Source organism: Drosophila guanche, unplaced genomic scaffold (assembly GCF_900245975.1).
Source record: "Drosophila guanche unplaced genomic scaffold, DGUA_6, whole genome shotgun sequence".
NCBI classification, from domain to species: domain Eukaryota; kingdom Metazoa; phylum Arthropoda; class Insecta; order Diptera; family Drosophilidae; genus Drosophila; species Drosophila guanche.
In genome coordinates, this window is record NW_022995746.1 from 8,474,046 (window position 1) to 8,495,262 (window position 21,217).

Below are 21,217 nucleotides of genomic sequence, written 5' to 3' on the forward strand. Positions count from 1 at the left end.
GCAGTTTGGCATTTGTTTTGTGAGAATAAACCCATCAATGATAGCTATAAATTATCTATAAATAAAAAAAAAATTTACTTTCATCAGTCCACACTTTCACATTCAAATGAAGTCAACAGCCAAGCCAATTGAATCAACTCGCTTGGGGTTTACATTTCAATAATCTCCCGTTGCCGTGAACGAGTCTATTCAGATGCAACACCTCCTTGGGCATTCTCTCACAATTGAGAGAGGAATTCCAAAGTCAATGCTAGAGCTAATTCGCTGGCAAACCCATAGCCACGACTCATGGAGGTGGAAGAGGAACTCAGCTCGGTGGCAGGCTTAAGCACATTTGGCTACCACTTAATTCCCGGCTCTATCGGAACCAAATGCCCCATTTCCCCCCGAGGGCCTGCACGTTCGAGTGCAACAGTTCTCGCTGGGCACTGTGTGTTCGTTGCTGCTTGGCCAATAAACATATTAAAGACGTGCCACAAAAGCAATTACTTAGGCCAAAAGGGAAGGTATATGACCATTCACATTTACATCTACATTCACTGCACACACACACACACACACACACACACACTCCCGCACAGACACATATTTATGCAAATATGCTCGCTTGGCTTATATGAGCGGAGTCGACCAGTTTGTCAACCAATTTGGAAGAGCCGCTAGGCCAAGGCTCGTGAGAATCTTTTTGTGCTAAGCGGGCAACCAAAAACGAAGAAAAGATCCAAGTCACGCTCGAGTTTGGCCTGGAGTGGCACCGACTAAAAGATACGGATATATATGGCAAGAGTTAAGGCGACTTACAGGCATAAAGAATGCTTTTTGCAGCCTCCACACACTCCCAGTCCATCCTGGTCGCTTCCAGTGTGTGTTGCGGGCGTGCAAATAAATCTTGGGGGCAATTACCAAGACCCCAGACGACCAAAACGGGCCAAGGCTAACACACAACACACAACACAGAAACGGGTTCACAAGTGTTTGCCCAGAATGCAGTGCGACCTTTTATGGTTAGCCAGGAGTAAGCAGAATCCGTATCAGGCACTGGAGGAAGCCATACAGCCGTGTTCTAAGACAATTTTTAAATTGTACCCTTCCGCCTCTCCCCAGCTCTCTCGCTCTCTGTCGGTGTTGGTGGGAAATGTTGCGTATGGATTTATGGTCAAAAGATCTCTGACAAGTTTTGTTGCCCCATCGACTAAGCACCGACAGAGAGCACTTTAAAAACGCTAAACAGTTTCCAGCTAAACGCACAACAAACTTACAGTGAATGCTCGAAGGAGTAAACACTGAAAGTCATCCAAGTCTAGGTATATTCTCCCTGTTGAGTACGCACTGTAGTTTCCGAGGATTCTCTCTGATTGAAGGCACGCCAAACTATGCGGCATAGATGGCAGAGTAGAGCTAGACTGACAGACCAGACCAGACCTGGCTGGAGAGTCTCCTCCGATCATAGGATCGAACGATGGATGGATACGATCCTCTGGCTTGGATTCGATCTCATGGTCTGGCCATTTATTTATTTATTTGTAGCTCTTTTCATGTCGTCAACTTGTTGTGACTCTGTTTGGCATACATAATAACATGAGGCACAGAAGAAGAAAACCAGCAGAACTGAACAAGCATCATCCATCGGGGCCAACATAGATCACTGACTGATCATCAATTCGCTGCTTTCTGCTCGGCTAAATGCTTAATGTCATTGCTGTTGTTGCTGTTTGTTCGCTTGAGGTTTATTTTGTTTGGCATGTTTTATCTGCATCTTTCATGTTCGCATGTAATTTACTTTTGACTCTCTCGGTACCACGATCATCACTCTTCATTGGGCACCCATCCCCAGGCCATGCCAACCCATCCCATCCCATCTATTCACAGCCATCTCTGGGTTGATCTTGTTCGCTGTTTCTTTGCGCATTTTCAAGTTAATTAGCTTTTGACTTGTCGCTGATTTGATTTGGCTTTGATTCCAGTTGATTGAAGTGATCTTCTGCCTCACTTGCCTTTGCCGTCAATTGTTCATGTGAAAATAAAACGTGCATTTTCCTAAGTGCTTAAATGGAAATTGAAGTGGAATTAGTTGGTCTAACGAGCCCCGACACTAAGCCCAACGAAGAAGAGTGGCAGAGAGCCATAGAAAGAGATCGATCAATTAGGCAATTAGGGCCAAGAGCGCTTGACGACCGACTGTTTCAATGAATGTTAGAACATCGGTTAAATATCAGAATGATAAGTGTCTGAAGCAGCTCAAGAAGATATTGAGTAACAAGTTCTAAGAAATGAGAGATCAAAGCGTTCATAGAGAAGATCAATAGCGAAACTTTATTATGGGAATTTTAGGAATGAAGTAGCTTAAGAAGATGTTTAGGAAGCTCTAACGAACTTAATGAAGCTGCATTTTCTAGTGAAGATACCTTTTTTGAATGGCTTTTTTATTAAATAAGAAAAAAAACTCAACTAAATAGCTGCACTTCACTTTTCAGAGATCTTTGTCTGTTTTAGCATACCTCATTCTTCACAGTGATAGACTAACAAAATATGTTCCTCAGATGGTTGCGTATCTTACGGATAAAAATATATATGTTAGTCAGTGATGGATCCATAAATAAGATAATAATCAGATAGCTAAATATCTTATTCTTTTTTGTAGTAATTAGATTCAGAAGTTAGTCAGTGATTTATCCAGAAAAGATATGCCCAGATGGGCATATTTAACATGTTTTGTGTGCCCCTCCCATACCCCCTTTGCACCGCACTTTCCACATCACGATATCAAAGTAAAAAATCACAGAGATTTATATCACCAAAAGAGACAATCAGAGACAAAGACAAATTGCTACATTAAGCGATAACCGATCTAAGAGAAATAACAACAATTAATTCGATTTGCATTTTCTTTAAATAAATAATCGTGCCCTATCGGAAAACGAAAGAAACAACACACAAAAATGAAAATGAAAATTTTGCCATGGATATGCAAATTACGGAAAGAAATCCAAAAGCAAATTGAGCGACGAACACCCGACGAACGCCCGACGGCGCGGAGCCCATCAAAGCCCGAAACAACAAATAGTTGTCGGCATGCGATTTTATTGAGCATTTCAGATTCAATTAAGGGTAATTTAATTTCAATAATAACTAGATACACAAGGGGACCACAGCCAAAGCCCAGCCCCCTGGATGGACACAAAAGATACACATGTATCTGTATCTGTATCTGTAGCTGTATCTGTATCTGTTGGATATCATCAGCATAGGCAACAGGCATCGGTCGTCTCGTCATCATTGTGGTTGCCTGATGATGGCTTTGGCCCGCAAGCCTCATCCACAGATACTCTGTATCTGTATCTGAGTCTGTGCCTGTGCCTGGTCATAGTTACAGTTATGGGCAGATTGCCAATGCGGCTTGTTGTTGTAACTGTAACTGGTTTTCGGGCCTCCACTCTTAGCCACAAATGTTGATTTGAATGTTGCGTGCGGTAAATGTCCCCCGAACATGCTGCCCCACATTTGTACGTATGTTTCTCCGGGGCGAAAAATGACAATGACTTTATGTACTGTTATGTCGGATTGGTGGACTCATCCGACTAATGCTACAGTTTTTGCCTATTGCTTGATTTCAGACGGATATATGTTTGAGTAATCATTCTTGAATGGGTCTACACTCGTGTCTGCCTGTAGTGAGAAATTCGTTTATGTTGGTAAAGGTAATTGAGGGGATTTGTTGGCCTGGCGATTAGCTTTAAAATTTAACTACTAAATTGTGTGGAAAAGTTAAAAAAAATTAAGATTGAAGCTTGCATATTGCTGTGATTTTTAACTCTAACTAAATTATACATATTTGTATGCCACGTTCCATACTTTCTCCGAATAGCTGCCCACTCACATGCACGCTCCACTTTCCCATTATCCCTCATCATCTCAAAAGTTAACCAACAATTTGTATTGACACACAGTCGTACCCTTTGGCCGTCAAAGTACTTTATAATTTAACTGCCACCCAGCTCAATTTCAGCTAATTTGCTCATCACTTGGCCAAACACTTCATTCCCGCTGCTGCCCGACCGACAAGAAAACAACAAAAAAAGATGGGGGCCCCCGAATAATTTGTTACCTTGATATGGGATCGAGGGCTGCTCACTTCAGGGCCTGACTCTGTTGTGGTCAACCGCTGCTGTGTTGGTTTTTCATTGGTCGCGTGCAGCGTCCCGTGTTCCGGTCTCACCTGCAAAACAAAAGGAAAAGACACGCAAATGAATTTCATTGTATTTTTCGTGTGGTTCGTTTCATTGCGTTTTGTTCAACATTTTGTTCGGGTTTGGTTGGAGGTTTTCTTTTTTTGGCGCCAGTGCGTGTTGCATGCTTTTCAAAGTAAAAACTTAAACCCAAAAACTAAACAATTTTCGTATCGAAAAAACCGAAAATTATGAAAACAATGAACAGCAGCCGTGAAAATGTTGTATCTTATCCTATTGCACGCACACAGCACACACAGACCCAAAGGCACAGACAACACCGCACATTGTATCTATGTTAATTAATTAACAATTAATTAGGCGAAACAACGGCAACAACAACAGGAGCAGCAACAGCAGCATCGAGACCACGAACATCGACATCGAGAGACCCCAAAACGAATTGAATCGATGACGTCGCTAATGGTTAATGATGACTTTTTGAAAATTTCTTCTCTCCTTCCCTTCCTTCAGTTTGTTTTTGGGTTTGGCCCCCGTTTCCCCCGTTTTGGGTTAGCGTGCCTAACCGAAATGTTTGACCAAGAAAACCGAAAGAAAGGAAGGATGGGTTGGGTTCGGAGAACGAAGTTTTAGATACCCTTAAATATTCATCAATCTTAAAAATCATACAGGAAATGCTTCCATTTCTTCGCGACTCAAAACCCATATTACCCGCTATGTAAGGGTACACAAAAAAAAGAAAAAGAAGCCGCTGGCCTACCCCTGCCCCATGCCGCTGGCTTCATGCCACATTCCACTCATCTCGAGTGGGTTTTATCGTGCGGGTGCTGCAACCTTCCGTGCTGCATGTCGCCTCACTTTCGTCGTTCGTTTCTTTATCGGGAGCGTATATCACATGCGAGACAGCTTTTTATTACACAAACTCCGATCCCTTTTTTCTTGAAGCATATGAAATTGATTAATACAGCATGATAAATATTTTTCCTTCAGTTTTCTTCTATTAATTGTGTAAAATTCTTTCGATATCTTTGAGCTGCCATTAAGCCCATGATCTATAGGTTGTTCGATAAGTCGATGTGTGTATGTCGGGGTGCAGCCTCCTCTCGATAATAATGGCAGCTCAGGCGTATCAAAAACTATTTTTGTTACAATCTCTTATTCATGGATTTATGTGGAGTTTATCTTGAGAGAAAATGATTAAAAAATTGCGCATTAAAAGCAGAAAATCTGAAATTATATGAAGCTCAGACTTATCTGAAGTGCATTAGAAAGCGTGGAATCTGAGATACATTTTAAATTTCTGTGAATGATTTAGATAGATAAACTTTTTAATGATTTTTGTATCATCTTCAAATCAAGAACTCTTTCACCAATTATTTGTGTTAATCACACCAAAAAAGAAACCTTTAATTTGTAGAGAATGTGCACAAGCCCAAAACCAGCAGCAAATTAAAAAAAAAATAAAAAAAGCAATAAAAAATAAAATTGCTTCACCCCTCCCAAACCCAAAAACGTGGCTGTGTACAGAGCTGAGGCTTAACCGAGAACAAGCAACACCTAAGCAGACCATTTAACAAGTACAAAATCTGCGTATAAATCAGCTAATCTCTTTGCCCAACTCACAAGCCCATGGGCTTAGCAGCAGAACACAGCCGGAAAAGTGCTGGGGAATGAGTCAGAATTTTTGGCCAAGCCCCAGAATCAAAAACAACTTCCGGCTGAAAGTGAACTTTCCTTTCGGTTGGCAGTGAGACAACAGCGAAAAAAAGAGGTTTATATCCACGGAAAAGGGTTAACAAACTTTGCGCGCAGGCAATAAAATTCAGCTGGGTGAGGTTACAGCCCATCCCTATATCTGTCTTTCTGTCTGTCTTTCTTTCAGACGTGGCTTGTGGGAGTCACGTGGGTGTGGATGAAAATCACCTAAAGCATAGTACAAATTGCTTGCATGTCTGAGCATTTTATGACAATGGCCAACTTCTTCCGACTGTTAATTAATATGTGCGGAAAGAGCTTTGAAGTTCTGACGTTTTTTTTAGTTACAATGGCCTAGCCCCTTGGGGGAAAAGCATTTAGGCATAAATGACTGATTGGCAGCAGAGAAAATTATATATGATTTGATGGGCAAAAGATATGCCATATTTTATGGGTATTAAATCAAAGGAACTATTAATTAAATATAAAAATCTTTTCTAGAAAAATGAGATCACGAAATGTGGTTTTAATTTATGATTTAAATACATTTTATTAGATTTTTTTCAGGAAAAGTCAATTTTAATTTTGATTTATAAAACTTTGATTGCAAAAATTGCAGGAAGCTGCATATTTATTTTGATTTATGTTACTTTTATTGTAGCATTTTCATTTGAATAAATTTGAATGTCCCAATCCAACAACACTTCAGTCGTATTCCGAACCCTCTTTGAGGGTGTTCCTGTTTGATATATGGTCTTCGGTTACCTCACATTAATCTTTTCAGATAGAAAACAAACACACAAACAAGAAACGAATGTGCGAAAAGAAGTATAAGAAATCACCGCATTTAACTAAATGATGGGCAATCGAATGGGAAATTTCCCAAAACCATTAAATAAAGATCGAATGAAGAGAGAACTATTAATTAGATTTGTTATGTGGTGAAGTTTCGGTTGGAGTTTTCCATCAGATATTGCACTGTAATCGCCTCAAGCCATATATTGTTGTAAAGTAGTTCGATTTTTGCTGTTTTTTAAGACTCATCAAGGAGAGAACATCCCTCTGTACAAACACCAGATGATTAATGATGCAGATGCTGTCCAAGGAATCATTTTTTATGGCACTTGCTTTTGTTTTCTTCAGTTGAACGGAAGTCAAAAACTGACTAAAGCGAAAAAGTGCCGACATCATGCCCATCATTATCATAAACATCAAACGCCACAATCATAATAATCCTAACAAGAGGGGAGTCAACCTTTTTTAAGCAGCTACTTATATATGCACATATAAGTAGTCGTTCGAAATAATTGTTGAAGGATAAATTCTGGATAAGTTGGCGTTTTGTGACTCTTTAACTCTAATTCGGATTCCCATTCCAATTCTTGTGAAATCATTTAGTAGAGAGGGGGGCACTCTCTCTGTCTCATTGCCTCACTCAACTTCTTATTTATTTATACGAAAAGTATTGTTTATTCTGCTCCGACTCTTAAATGGAGCAAGCACTCTGGCAACGGACACAGCTGGGTCATGGATGGGATGACTGGGAAAGGCATTCATATATTTTATATGATAAATGATGTTGTACGCAAATTTGTTTGTGCCCCAGGCGTTCTAATTGATGATCATGTGTAAGAGTACAAGTCGAGTACGAGACTATTTTCCTTCTTATCTGTCTTGCGGCAGCTGTGAACATTTAGTGGAGTGATATTTTTGGGTTAATCGTTTCGATTTTATGTCGGATATCGTGCTTTGCCCTGTTTTTAAAAGACTCAATTTATTTAGCAGGAGGGAGGAGAGACTAACGAGGTATTTAACTGCAATGAGATTCATTTAAGCTTCCATCTGATGTGTGAAACTCTCTTTAAACCGATTTCTTTTCTACTTGGAGGCTCGAAAGCACTATCTGTTCTGCTAGGTATACCACATTCTAAAGATCTAATACACATTCTGAGACGTATTCTAACTGTTTAAGTTACCTTAACCTGTTTTAGGAGCACCAGCGCTCAAGTCGTTAACGTCGTTTTCTTTGCATTTTGTTTCGTTTTTTATTGCATTGTAAAATCATCGCTAATGACCCAGTTCGGTAGGCAAATTAACCAACAGGATTTATGCTGATTTACACACGAAGGTGCCACCCATACCACACTCCCTCTTCGCCCATCCTTCTGCCGCCTTAAGCTCCGTTTACAGCTCAACCTCAAGTTGTAACCTAACTACGAGTAAACTCATAAAAATTGGCCACAAGAACGAAACACAAAAGGGAGTCATGGCACCAGAGAGTGTCGGGGGAAATGGAAAGAAGGAAAATAAATCAATATTTAAATTATATTAGTCACGATGAATGGGGCGTATGTGCCACGTTATCATCATTATCATAGTCGTCGTCTCCATCGACTGAAAAGCGATGGGCATTGGCCAGCGGTTGGCGCTTGTCCGGCACTTGTAATTAATTGTTAATGGGCCCCCACATACACAAATATATATAATTTGCTTATTCTGTGCAGCAAATATTTACTTTTACCACTAATTTATACACACACGGACCAACACTGAGCCTCAAAGAATTAATACGGCTGCAAATAAACCTGGGGCTGTTATTTTAATGCTTTTTAAAATCGTATAATGATAGGGGATGTATAAAAATGCTTAAAGGTCTTGAATAATGATGAAAGTGATGAAACACACAGCTCAAAATGTGGAATAATTTATCATGGTTGTGTATTTGTAATACTAAAAACCATATTTTGTTAATTTTAAGCAAATTAACGGGTTTAAATATATATTTATGTTGAATGGTTGATGCTTTAGGGACTGATTCTGAACAATGTGTAGGTATTTTAACGGAGTTGAATTTGTCTTTAAATTAGAATACGCATAAATATACATATATGGATGCATGTACTTTGGGGTTACTTTTTGCATACTTATGTATCTTGTTTACATTCGAGAGAGACTTGTGCTCAATGGCACAGCTTTGCATTTGCTGCTTCTCTCTCTCTCGCTTTTGAGAGCAGTCCAAATTACAAGTCTTCTTTGTGAGTTTGCCAAATATTCGTGGTCAGACATCTCCCTTCCACTCGCACTCAGCAACAGCTATGACCGTCTCTTATCGCCTCGATCTTGTGATCTACTCTGTGTGAGCAACGGAGCTGCAAAGTAACGGAGAAAAGGAACTCTTAGTTTGCAGTTCCCTTGTTCTTGTCGTTTACTTATTGCGTTGTTGGAATAGAATAGACAACATACTTTGCGAATAATCTTAAAGTGAAAACAATAAATGCAAAGTAATCAAAAGTTCGACTAAGATTGTGAGCTATTGAAAATTATTCGTTTTTATTCCGTTGAACTTTATTTTGGAGATCTTTCAGATGCACCAGTTTTAAGCCTTGCACAAATTTCTTTAACTATAAGTATTTTGCATCTCCTTTGTCACTTTCAGGAGAGTTCAATGCTCTGTCCACCTAAACAAGCTTTAAGTAACAAAAATGATGACACTTGTCTAGACCGTAGATCATCAGTGGGCTCCATATATAATCAGTGGTATATTCAACACAAACATTCATCTTTAGTTTTATTGACAAATTACTTTATCAAATGTTGAGCAGTGTGCAAGGAAAATGGGAAAATAGTTTTTCCTTTCGCTTACACACTCATTGCTGGGAAGGGGCACCATCAAATATAATGATTGTCTTGCTGGTTTTGGGGTATGTAAATACTTATGTGTGGGGGATGGTAATGGCACTCATACATAATGATTATGGGGCCACTTTTCTCATAAAAATTCAAGCAGCAGCACCATGATAATGATGTCGATGAGGGTACAGAATGGAGATACAAATACAAGTACCTCGTAGATGCTGATGATGGAAAAACAAGCAACAAATTTGACTCGAGCAAACACTTGTCATGAATTGAATCATTGATATTTCCCTTGATTACGCTTTGGGGCGTCAAATACTCAGCTTCTCTTTTTCGCTCTCTGTCTCTGCCACAACATAATCATTATATTTTATTATGCCAAACTTTTGGAAACTCTGCTACTATACCCATCCCCCAATGACGCTTTGTTTTATCGGCAGGCCCCGAAACCAAAAAAAACACGAATGAAAAAACTGATCCAATAACAAAGGCAAATATTTTGTGCCCCAACAGGAGAAAATTGTGGGGCTTTCAGCTTGCTGTATGCTTCGTTGGCTCGTTGATTTTCTTGGCATTTAAACAAGTCAAGCGATGCTGCTGCTGCTGCTTCCCCGAGTCAACTGTTGAGTTCTGCCTTTGAAATGAGAAGCCAAGAACCGAAAGATGGCCCCCTGCAATCCTTTCTTGGAATGCCCCGCCTGAGCGTCTCTGGCTTCCCTCGATGGCTGATTCGCTTTCATTTGATTAAACTAATTCGAGCAAACGAAACCTCTCAAAGGGACGAATTTGTCAGAGAAAATGGAATTGAATAGAATAATTAAGAGCTTGGAAGCTAAACGGGAAATATTAAGAAAATTTTGGTTAATTGAAGTATCATGGGAAAGGATTATGGTCAGGGCTGCCAGAGAAGTGTGGGAAATTATGAGAGTTGCTCGCATAATGGGGAATCGTCAGTAATCCCCTAAACTACAACTTAAACAATATAAATCCATTCAAAATATTTTAGCTCTCATTTGTTTATCTAGCTGTGCCGTAAGCCCAACATTAATCAAAAAATACCATACATTTCTGTATAAAAACTATTACATTTCGTTATACATTCCCCCCCGTGCCTTCGCATAGTTACTGCCAACCCCAATCAATTGGATATTTAACTTTTGCCATAAATTTAAAATTAGCTTCCATTCCAATAGCATTTTGGCACTGTCCATTTTATTTTGCTAGCAGACCGCACGGAATTCAATTCAATTTTCAGCCACGATACACGGCACAATTCAATATGTTTATCAGTTTATTGATTTTTGAGAGTACAAACAAACTGAAACGCAACCAACCCCACATATACTTGCACCCAGTGGATTGCAGCGCAGTTGGCAAATATGTATCCACATGTCGATTGAAAGAGAGTATGGTCCATGGCCCCTGGCCCCTGGTTTCCCCAAGACTTATGTCAAATGGCACAAGATCAAATATCCTGTGGTTAAAATGCGATTCAGTGATAAATGCGACACACATGTGTGGCGGCTGGAGGGAGATTCAGAGTCGGAGTCGGAGTCGGAGTCGGGAAGTGGGTATCCGGCAAACAAACAAACAAACAAACTTCACAGAGTCTGAGGCAGAGATGAAAAGGTTACCAAATGGGGTCGTTATAATGCATGCCCAGCCATCAATATGACTAGGGGGAGTGACCACCCTCACAGCATCGGGAAAAACTCCAGCCATGGATGCCTCCTGCTCTATGGCGCCATTAGTTTCCTGCAGCAAGGTGCAAGGGTTCTGGTCCACTACTCTCCGCGCAGGTACAGGTTCGTGTTTGCGGTCGAAATTAAATTGCAATTTTAAACTTCCTTGGCCATTTTCATTTTTATGGGACTTACGCCGGATCCACCTAACCCCACCATTTCCCAGTACCAAGCTTTGTTCTCTACTGCAGCTACGTGCAAAGTGTTGGTTAAAAAAAATAAAGGGAGAGGGCGAGAGAAGGAGGAAATAGTTTTTCCAACGCTCGCTAAATGGATAAATGGAATGGCCAGAGCCTGAAGACAAGCTTCAGGTTGATATTCGAGCATTCTCAGTTACCGTTGCGCTTAATGCATTTGATTTGCACTCGGGAGTGTATTTCCCCCCCTCTCTCTCTCTCTCTATCCCTCTATCTCTCTTTTAGTATATACCTCTCTCTTTTTGTCCAGCATCTGCATTCATGGAAAATAATGGCATCGCACGAGCATATAATGTATTTTTTATGCACCTGAAACAATTTTTAGAACTATGAGGTTTATTTTTAATGCAAAATATGCGATAATTATCCCATTAAAAATGTTAATTGTTTGTGTTTTTTATAACTAAAAAAGAATATTATGTATAACATGAAATTAAAATAGTAAAAATAAATGCAAAATTAACCTTTCAATAGATAATTTTGCAGTACAAATAATCCCTTTTTTAATTGAATCATTTGTTTTCCCACTTGCTTTGTTTGTTGCGGGATTGAACTCAGAATAAAGCACTATTTTTTATGAGGACACAAGTTTTATAAACTAAATGAAACAAATATATAAAAGGTTGCATATCTTCCCAACCAATCAACCGCTTGTTAGAGTATCCAATATTCGTCATAATTCCAACTGAAAATTCCTCTTCCTGTTCGTATCTTTTTTTTCCCTGCAATTTTGTAACTTAACTAGGGTTCATTCATTTAGCAATGTCAACAGTTGGCTGACCAGATGAGTCTTTGTTCGACGATGACCGAAATGAATGAGTGAATGCCTGACTGAATCACAGAATGAATGAATGAAAGGAAGGAGCAGAAAAGAGTGGAAGAGAGTGGGCAGAGACTAGAAGGGGGAAAGAGAATGGCCCTTGTGTCTCTCTCACGTAGCCGCAGTTAGTTTTCGGTTCGTGTCAAGTGTCGCCGGTCGCTGGTTGGCGGAAATCCAAAACCGACAAACTTTAGGGACCAACTGACCAACAGATAACTGACAGACAGACAGCCAGACTGACTGACCAACTAACTGTCTGACTATATGAGTGCGTGACTGAATGCTCTACTGAAGAACGGGCTAAAGAAAAATGATACTCTCCAACAAGCTGTGAAATGAAATTGATAAATGACGAAGGAGCAGAGATACAAGTACTTTCGATCCGCGAGATTCCGAGTGTTTTTTCCTCTAAATTGTTCGTAAGATGAGCTGATGATGCATTCATTAAACAATTAATTGCATTGAGTAGAAGAGTCCGATGAACTCGGCCTCGACTTTGACCGGCACCCTCGCAGGGCCTGTAATTAATTTCACTTTCAATTTACTTTTAATTCTCCATTTGATAGCAGAGCTTTTGTTGCGGAAACCGAATGCAAATTAATTTTAATTGCCATCATTTTAGATAATCGAATGAACTTGACCAGAAAAGGGCCAACACCCACACCCCGTGTGGACACACAGCTTGGGCTTGGGCTTTCATATTGAATTGCAATTGTTTCGGTTGTCTATTTCTCACTCGACAGCAATTAGGGCTAAAGTCAATTATTCTGAAGCCAACTTCCGCTCGAAAGTTTCAATCCCCCGAAACATCCTCCATTAAAACCCCTTTCTTTTCTTTTGTGGGTGTGGCTGTAGCCTCAACCCCACATTAGTGCCAATAAATTATTCTGCTACGATTTTTTGCTTTTTTGCCATTTTGTATTGACAGTTTAATTAGAGGCATTTGGCTTTGGCTTCGGATTTGGCTTCGGATTTGGCTTTTCAATTTATGCAAAGTATACAAATGAAAAGCAAAACTTTTGCTTCTTCTCTCCTGGTTGGAGCGGCATTTAAAGCCACTTAAATAAATCCCCAAATGGTGTCTGCCCCTACACCCATACGAATAAAGTCTGGAAAAGTTGTTGGCTAATGCTTTTCGGAAGGCAAGGCAACTTTTCCTACACGAAGAGCAAAACAATAAACAATAAACACTCAAGTGTTGTGGCCTTTTGTCTCTTTTCTCTTTCGATTTTGGCAGTGTGCCCAGCTGTGTGGTTTGCCAAAATCTTATTAATAATTAATTTCTTTGTACCACTCCTCGCTCTCTGTCTCCATTCATCTCTCTCTCTCTCTCTCTCTTTGCCATCTCTCTGGCTGCATGAGAGCTTTGTATATGGATTTTTCCAATGCACTTGACCACATATTGAACTTGGGTTTTCTGTATATCGTCACTCCATCTAGGAGTATATAAAGTCTGAGCGTTTTTGGTTATACCTAAAACTGTATTGCCTTTTCGAATTGTTGGTGTAGTCAATCCTAGTTAATGGTCTTTATTTCTTTTGTTGGTATCTAGCCAAATGTCCTTGCAGTTCTTCCTGGCTTCCTTGTCCCCTCTTTTGAACAGCTGACTTCTCTTAACTTTGACATTTTCACAGTTTTTGGCTTTTGGCCTTTCTGCCGACCTGAGACTGCCTCTTATGTGCTGGCCATGTCCTTGGCATTTAAGTCTCTCTCTCTGCATTTTAGCTGTCATTGGCAGCATTTGTCGCATTTTCAATGTGGATCAATGACATTGCATCAGGCATACAATATTTATGAGGATTTTGGATATTGAAAAGTAGAGAAAGAACTATGGGAATTATTTTGATAGAAGATAAATCTGTTTTTTTTTCATCAGGTCTTGCCAAGGCTTAATATTTATCCTTTTTATTGTGTTATTTGTTTTCAGGTGCCAATAGAACTGCCTGACAAAATGTTCCAGTGCCAAGGAATAGTTTATTTTAAACTTGGTTAAGGTAGGAATAAATTAATGCATATTCGTAGAACAATCACTAAAAGGTGAAAGTTATTGGATACATAATTGATTACTACTTAGTTCCCCCATTCATTGTCCCTGGTTAGCCGTATTTATTGTCGCTTAATCATTTGTTAATAATTGTGTATACCATCGGACAGACAAAAGGCTTTGAATGAAATTTGTGTTTCCAAATAAATGCAAATAAATAATTGGCAGTTGGCTGTCAGCGATTGAATGGAAACATGAATTTCATAATTATTAAACAATTGAAACGCAGACACACAAAAAGGCAAACCAGAAACCAATCGAGTGAACGAACGCATAAAAACAACCCCACAAGACAGCGAACGGATGCACAAAAACATTGCAATTTGTTTATGATCAATGCAAATTTATTGAACAATATTGCGGCCACCCCACAAAAACTAATTGCAATACCAGAAAAAGAACAGACAGTACATAGACATATGCGTATTGCAAATAAAAAATGAAAATGATAATAATAAAACAATGAAAAAAGTGGATGAGGTGTGGAGGAAGTATTCCAAATGGAATGCAGACACATAAATTTTCCACAGACAAAAACGCCGCGTGGGGCGGGTCATTGTCTGACATTGAAAATGGGTGGAGGCAAAAGTTTGGGGAGGCCGTGCTCAAGTGTCGCAACTCTAATTTATTTCAGGCTCGAATGCAGTAGCGCCAGCTGAAGCACAAACCCCAAAACCCAAACTCAAAGCCGAAGCCGAATCCGACAATGGACATGGACACGGCTTAATTAGCAGTCGAGTCGAGTTCAGGGTCCAACCAGACACTTGAAAGTTTTGTTTGTGTCTCGTCTGGGGTCTCTGGTGGTGGTCCTCAAGTGCGAATGCGAATGCGAATGCGAATGCGAATGGGTATGGGAGTGCCTGCGAATGCCATCAAGAACTCATTTCCGGCAGGGCTACTTCCCACAGGATTGCCTGCAATTGCAACAAATTTGCTGTCATTAAATTATTAAATGGAGCGCAAAACAAACTTCAAACAAGGGGCAAAAACGCACAAACTTCTTCCTTCCTAATCAAAAGTTGACCAACCCTAAACCGCACTCAATTTTCCCACTTTCTAGTGAGTAGAGTTCCTTTTTCCTACTTCCCAGAGTTGGCTTCCCCCTAATTATGAGTGTTGCACTCGCATTCTGTTGCTTGTTGCTGTTGATTAACCATCCAGGATTACCCATCAGTCCGACATACTGCTCACCAGAGAGAGAGAAACTGTCTTTGCATTTTGCAACTGCATCTGCATGTGGGTAGTACACTGTACACAAAAATTGTAGCCAGAGCTCGTTCATTCTAATTGAGTTTATGAGGTCCCTGACAGACCAGACGGAGAGTAGGGAAAAACTCTGTGCGATGTGCCTTGCATTTTTGTTGTGAGTCGAGTTCGTTCTCTGACTTGTCGTTCACTTTGATGCATGGCGTTTTAATAGAAAGGCAACAGGAAAATGAAGATTAACTTGTTACTGGGTAGGATTTATGGGGACACACGGTGTAGGGGGAGAAAGAGAGTTTAGGGCCTATGGTGGGTAGGTTGCCTGGAATGACGAGCTGAAAATTGGCTGACAGTGGAGGCTCAAGGTGCGGTATTGAGTGGCAAAGTAATGAGGAAACTAAAGTTTTACCTTTGAGACTAGTTGAAGCTAGTATTACATGCCCATAACCAACACTGGCAGGACACAAAAGTAGATGTTTTAGTGTGATATACAACCCCTTTTTATTTTTGCATAACAATACATTTGTCTTTCCCTCTTACTTTCTTAGGTTTATCCCTTGAACAACACTCTTTATTGCTCCTATCAACACTGGCTACTTATGGAAATGTGTTTTAATTCTCGTTCAATCTTTTATGATAATCCTTGCCACTGCCATTCCTTCCCCTCCATCATACCCCACTCGAATGCACTCTCTCGTAACCATCTTCAACTACTTAAACAACAAGTTTATCAACACTGGCAGGCACACTCTGGAACAAAACCAATTAGATTATCGTTTATATATACGCATCCATAATGTAATATGATGTGTAAACAATAAGCCCGGCATTAGAATGAAGCTCAGTTCCACACAGCAGCCCATCCATCCAGGGTTTCCATTCAACATCCTTGCTCCTCGCGCCCGATTCAAAGCAAAGGGGAAACTTTGCCTAAGCCCAAATACAAACCCAAGATGCCGGCATCAGTATGAAAATCAATTTCTACAACTAAACTGAATTTAGGAAAAAGATGGCCACAATACGATTCCCGTCTCCGTGTCCGTCTACGTATCCCGACTACCGACAGGCAGTCATCGTTAGAGGAGTTTTGTGCGAAGAAAAAGTATTGCTTTTGGTTTCCTTTTATTCTTTCGATAGTTTTGTTGTACGTATTGGGAAAAAGTTTATCGCAGAGCAAAAATCTATTAAGAAAGTTTTGCCACAGCGCAGCAGTTTGGTTATGGTTTTTGTTTTCTTGGCTAGAAAACTGTAAAAGTTGCACTTGCTTCTTTCTGGCTTTATGAGTTAGTTGTGCTGGATTCTGGCTGCTGGATAAGCGTTAGCGATAGGCCACGGAAACCCCTAACCTAACACACTCGTACAATACTTCAGGCACACCAGGAGCCAGGAGCCAGGAGCCAGCAGCCGAGAGTAGCAGCAGCAGTGAGCACCGCAATAAAGGATTTCATCTAAGTTGGGAGTATAAAGTGAAAGGTTTCAGGCACTGCCAAGTTGCCAAATTAGTTTTGCATTGTGCATTGACATAATTTCCCCTTGAGAATGTTGTTTGCAATTTGTTTTCATCATTCCCGAGCCCCAAAGGCATTCCCTATGCGCTCTATTGAGTTTTAATTAAGAAAGTTATCGGCACAAAGGCATTCTTCAGTTATAATTTGGAATCCAAAATGCCAGGAATACCCTTATGTCTGCTTTCGCTTCCTTTTCCATCAGTGCCAGACATATCAATTGGCATTATTTGTTAGTGTCGCTCCTAATAGACCCCTAAAACAAACACTTATCTCTGGATTGCTCTCTGGCCATACAAGTGTCTGTGTGCCTGCCCCTGAAACTGCTGGGAAACTGCTCTGAAAAATTGCTTAATGCGCGCGCCCCCACAGTGTATGTACGGTGCGTGGCTTGTCTCCCACACCGAAAACCCAAAAGAAATAAAAGTCCGACAAAAATGGCAGTGAAACTTTTGATATTGCATTTGCTTTTATTCGGATTTCTTTAAAGTTTCTCGCACTCTCCTTTATATCCCACTCGCTTCCTGTGCAGAAGCTTTTGCTGATGCGTGTAAACTTTGGCATTTGCACAAAATTTAACAGACATTCATGGGGAATGACGGAACGGGGGGGAACAGAAGAGGATGTAGGTTCCATAGAAACAGAGAAAGACACAGAGTGGAAAAACCTTGAGGGAAGACAGATTCGAGAAATCTTTATGATATTTTTATGTGCCCTGAAAGTGGAGAGTAATGGCTTGAGGGTAGGATTTGTGGGGTTGGGGGAAACTTGAAGAAAATTAGGGGTGTACAAAATTCGTATTGAATCTTAATTCTTTTACTACAGCAAAGGATTTAATAGATATTTATTTCTCCAGAACGCACAAAACTCTGGAAATAAAAGTATGATTAGCAGCACTGCACCATTGGATTTTATATGAATGAGTAAAGGTTTTAGTAGACATCAAATAGCGACACTTGAGAGTAGAACTACCACCAAAATTGGTAACACCATCTTTCCGAATCGGAATCGGAGTCGAGGTCGGTGCTCCGAGCCTGTCAACATAAAGAACGACAGAGTATAACAACAAGAGTGGAGTAATGGTCAGACATTTACGTGACTCGAGTCGAGTGCTAAGCCACAGGAATGGCTGGCACTGTGAAACCAGCAGGACACCCAGTCTCACTCCCTCTGTCTCCCATTCTCATAGTGCTCCTTTGAGTGGTTCGCTCGTCCTTCTCTGTTTGTGTGCTCAGCTCCCTGAGCCAAAGAGGAGTGTACCAGCTGATGATGATGATGGTTTTTGGCTACTTCTGGGGTGTTAAACGTGGTCTTTGGCGTTGAGAGACAGAAGGCCCCCCATTCACGTCAGTCTCAGGGCGGTCCCTGCCAGTGCACTGGTCAGCCATGTGTCCCGACTGGTAACTGGCCAGACATGACCATAACCATGGCTGAAAGCAGCAGAAATGACCAAAGATATGACCATGGCCATATGGCGAAATGAAGATAAATGTTTTAATGCAAAGTTGAAATGCTGACGCCACATCATGACAACTCGGATCAGAGAAGCAGTTGCCAGGATATATTTTATATTTATGCCACAACAATTCTAAAAAGAAAATGCCAGAATGGGTAACTGCAGAATGAAAAATAAAAGCTAATGCGGAAAATGTATTTTTGATAATAGAATACAATTTAATTAAGGAAATGCCGTAATACATGTACAAATATTTGTTCAGAGATAATCCGACTAGCAATGTTTTTTATGTCATGAGTGAAGTCATGACATTTTCTAGTTACTTTAGGTAAACTTTTATTTTAATTATAAATTATAAATGGGTTTAATTTTAGCCTTAATTTAAGAGCCATTTTATCTTTTCCCCACACACCCATTCAATACAATGCTCTCACCTCAATAAATATCCAAATATTTTCACCACTTTAATGGAAAAATACGAATATCTTCCCCAAATGAGAGACTACTTAGTATTTAGTATGCCCATGGCACTAGCAACCCTCCATGCAGCTTATAGACACACTTTAGAGGTCTTTCTTTTTTAGTATCCCAAGCGTTTTAATTGCCTCTCCCTTAGGTGTCGCTGGAGCAACATAAATTAGTGACAAATTCAACGAAATCGACACATATCGAATGTCAGGGAGTGTCTGTTTTCCTTTCCTGTCCGGGCAGGTCCTTGGATGACTAATGAACTGATGACAAATGAAACAAATGTCACAATATAGCGACAAATGAAGCGCATTAAATGGAATTGTTGCGCCCGACTTATTGTGACATAAAAATGCACTAAAAAAAGTGACAGAACCCGATGTGGCAGTGGCATTGCCCGTGGCAGCTGTTGCAGCCACTGCGAAGCACTCGATGAAAGAGAAAAGACAAAAGTCAGACATAAAGAGGAGGCTACTGCTTGAAATGATCATTGTATGCGACTTTTGTTTTGAGGCCCCAGCCCCTGTAATTATGCGATCAGTCGTAAGCCTCCGCGCCAGCCGCAACTGCAACTGCCACTGCCACCGCAACCGCATGAAAATGATGCTGGTCTGGGGTTACTGGACCCCATAATGTCATCATCAGTACAAACCCAAACCCGGACATGTTCCCACATCAAGAGAGGAAGAGAAGACACCCACCACCGAATCGCATTAAGTGATGGATAAGCGGTTTCTGATAAAGTCAAAATAATAAAAATTAAAAAAAAAATAAGAATAATAAAAGCGTGTGCGCATGCGTGCTGGAGTCGATGGTCTCTCGTTCTCTTCCGAAAAGGTCAACTAATCCAAACGAAATTGAACCTTATATGAGGGCGAGGGCGAGGGCATGTGTCTGCCCATATGCTCATCTTTTTTTTTGTGTTTTAAACAATTTTCAGGGGAATATTTCATAAAACAAACATGTGCCGGCAATGTGTGACCAAATGTTGAGACAATCGGAGAATAAGAGTGAGAGTGAGAAAAGTATAAGGGATCTCACAGCAGGATATCTCAGAAATGAGACACGAGACACATAGCCTGAGAATATCTCTTAATTGGTCCAAGGTGCTGCAATCAATTCTTATCGAACACGCAGCGCGACACGAGATGCAATCAAAAATGAAAAGCAATTACATCTTGAGGACCGGGCTCTTGGCTCTACTCGAAATATTTTATGGAATTTTAATGAGTGAAATTATGCCCAGGGACTTGAATATCGACCGCAAATGATGAAATACCGTCGTTCAATGTAAACATTTTTGTTTGGAGTTTTGCTGCTGTTGATTTTTGTTTCGTTTTGCGGTTTCCCTCTAATAAAAATACCACAAAAACGCGCCATGAATATGAAATTTGATGGAAATATTCAACGAATGCTGCCTGCCACAGCCCGAAAATATGAATAAAAAAAACAGCAATTGGGGGAAATAATCGAGAGGAAATGAAAACTTGATAGATGCTGCGAAGTTTATTCTACTTTGGTGCGAGATTGAAAAGTTGTTCGCTTTAGAAAAAGTCTAGACAGGAATTTATGGCTAGATACTGCGAATAATCTGTGGAAATTACGTTCCAATGGTTCTTTAAAATTAGGATGAAAAGTGAACGTGATTAAAAATTCAAATAAACATGTTACCCTTACTCCTTACCCACAATAATTACAGCCACAAACTTCCCTTCAATCATTCAATTAATCATTACTTTAAAATCAATCGTTGATACTTCCATTAGTATATTTACAGAACAAAAAGTTAAACCATTTGCAATACATTTTCTTTTTTCTTTGAGGTTTCGATGGCTTCGCGGAAAACTGTCAAGTAATTATTCTGCATTCCGTGGAAATCCAGTTTTTACCCTGCTTTAGTGGAAAAGTTTTAACGCACAATCTGTGTAAGGGATCAGAAGGGATCCAATCCCTTTTACCAGCGGGTCCTACCACAAACCCTACCCCCCACCTGAGAGCTGTCAACGGCATCGCACCATCAGCATAATCAGCATCATCATCATCTCCATCAGCACCATCTTTTGTGGCACATCTCTGCCCTTGCTATACCTTCTGGTTGCCGTTTTAAATCCGACTCTCTTGGTTAATTAATTGGCCTTCTTTTTGAATTTGAAATTAAACCTGCCTAACCCTTGCCACCTCTCAAACCCCCGACTTAAGAGCCTCGCAACAGCACTTCCCTTCTTATGAAGTCCCCTCTTCCGCACTTTCCTTGTTACGCAGCA

The 21,217-nt window shown here is 40.3% G+C and overlaps 1 protein-coding gene across 1 annotated transcript in view; it reads left to right on the forward strand.

Annotated features, from left to right (window-relative positions):
- Positions 1–21,217, forward strand: part of LOC117582550 (neural-cadherin) — a 138,680-nt gene that overhangs the window by 5,469 nt on the left and 111,994 nt on the right. The window contains exon 2 of the mRNA XM_034270363.1: positions 14,205–14,271. The gene's annotated coding sequence lies outside the window, so the exon portion shown is untranslated. The remainder of the gene's footprint in view (positions 1–14,204; positions 14,272–21,217) is intronic.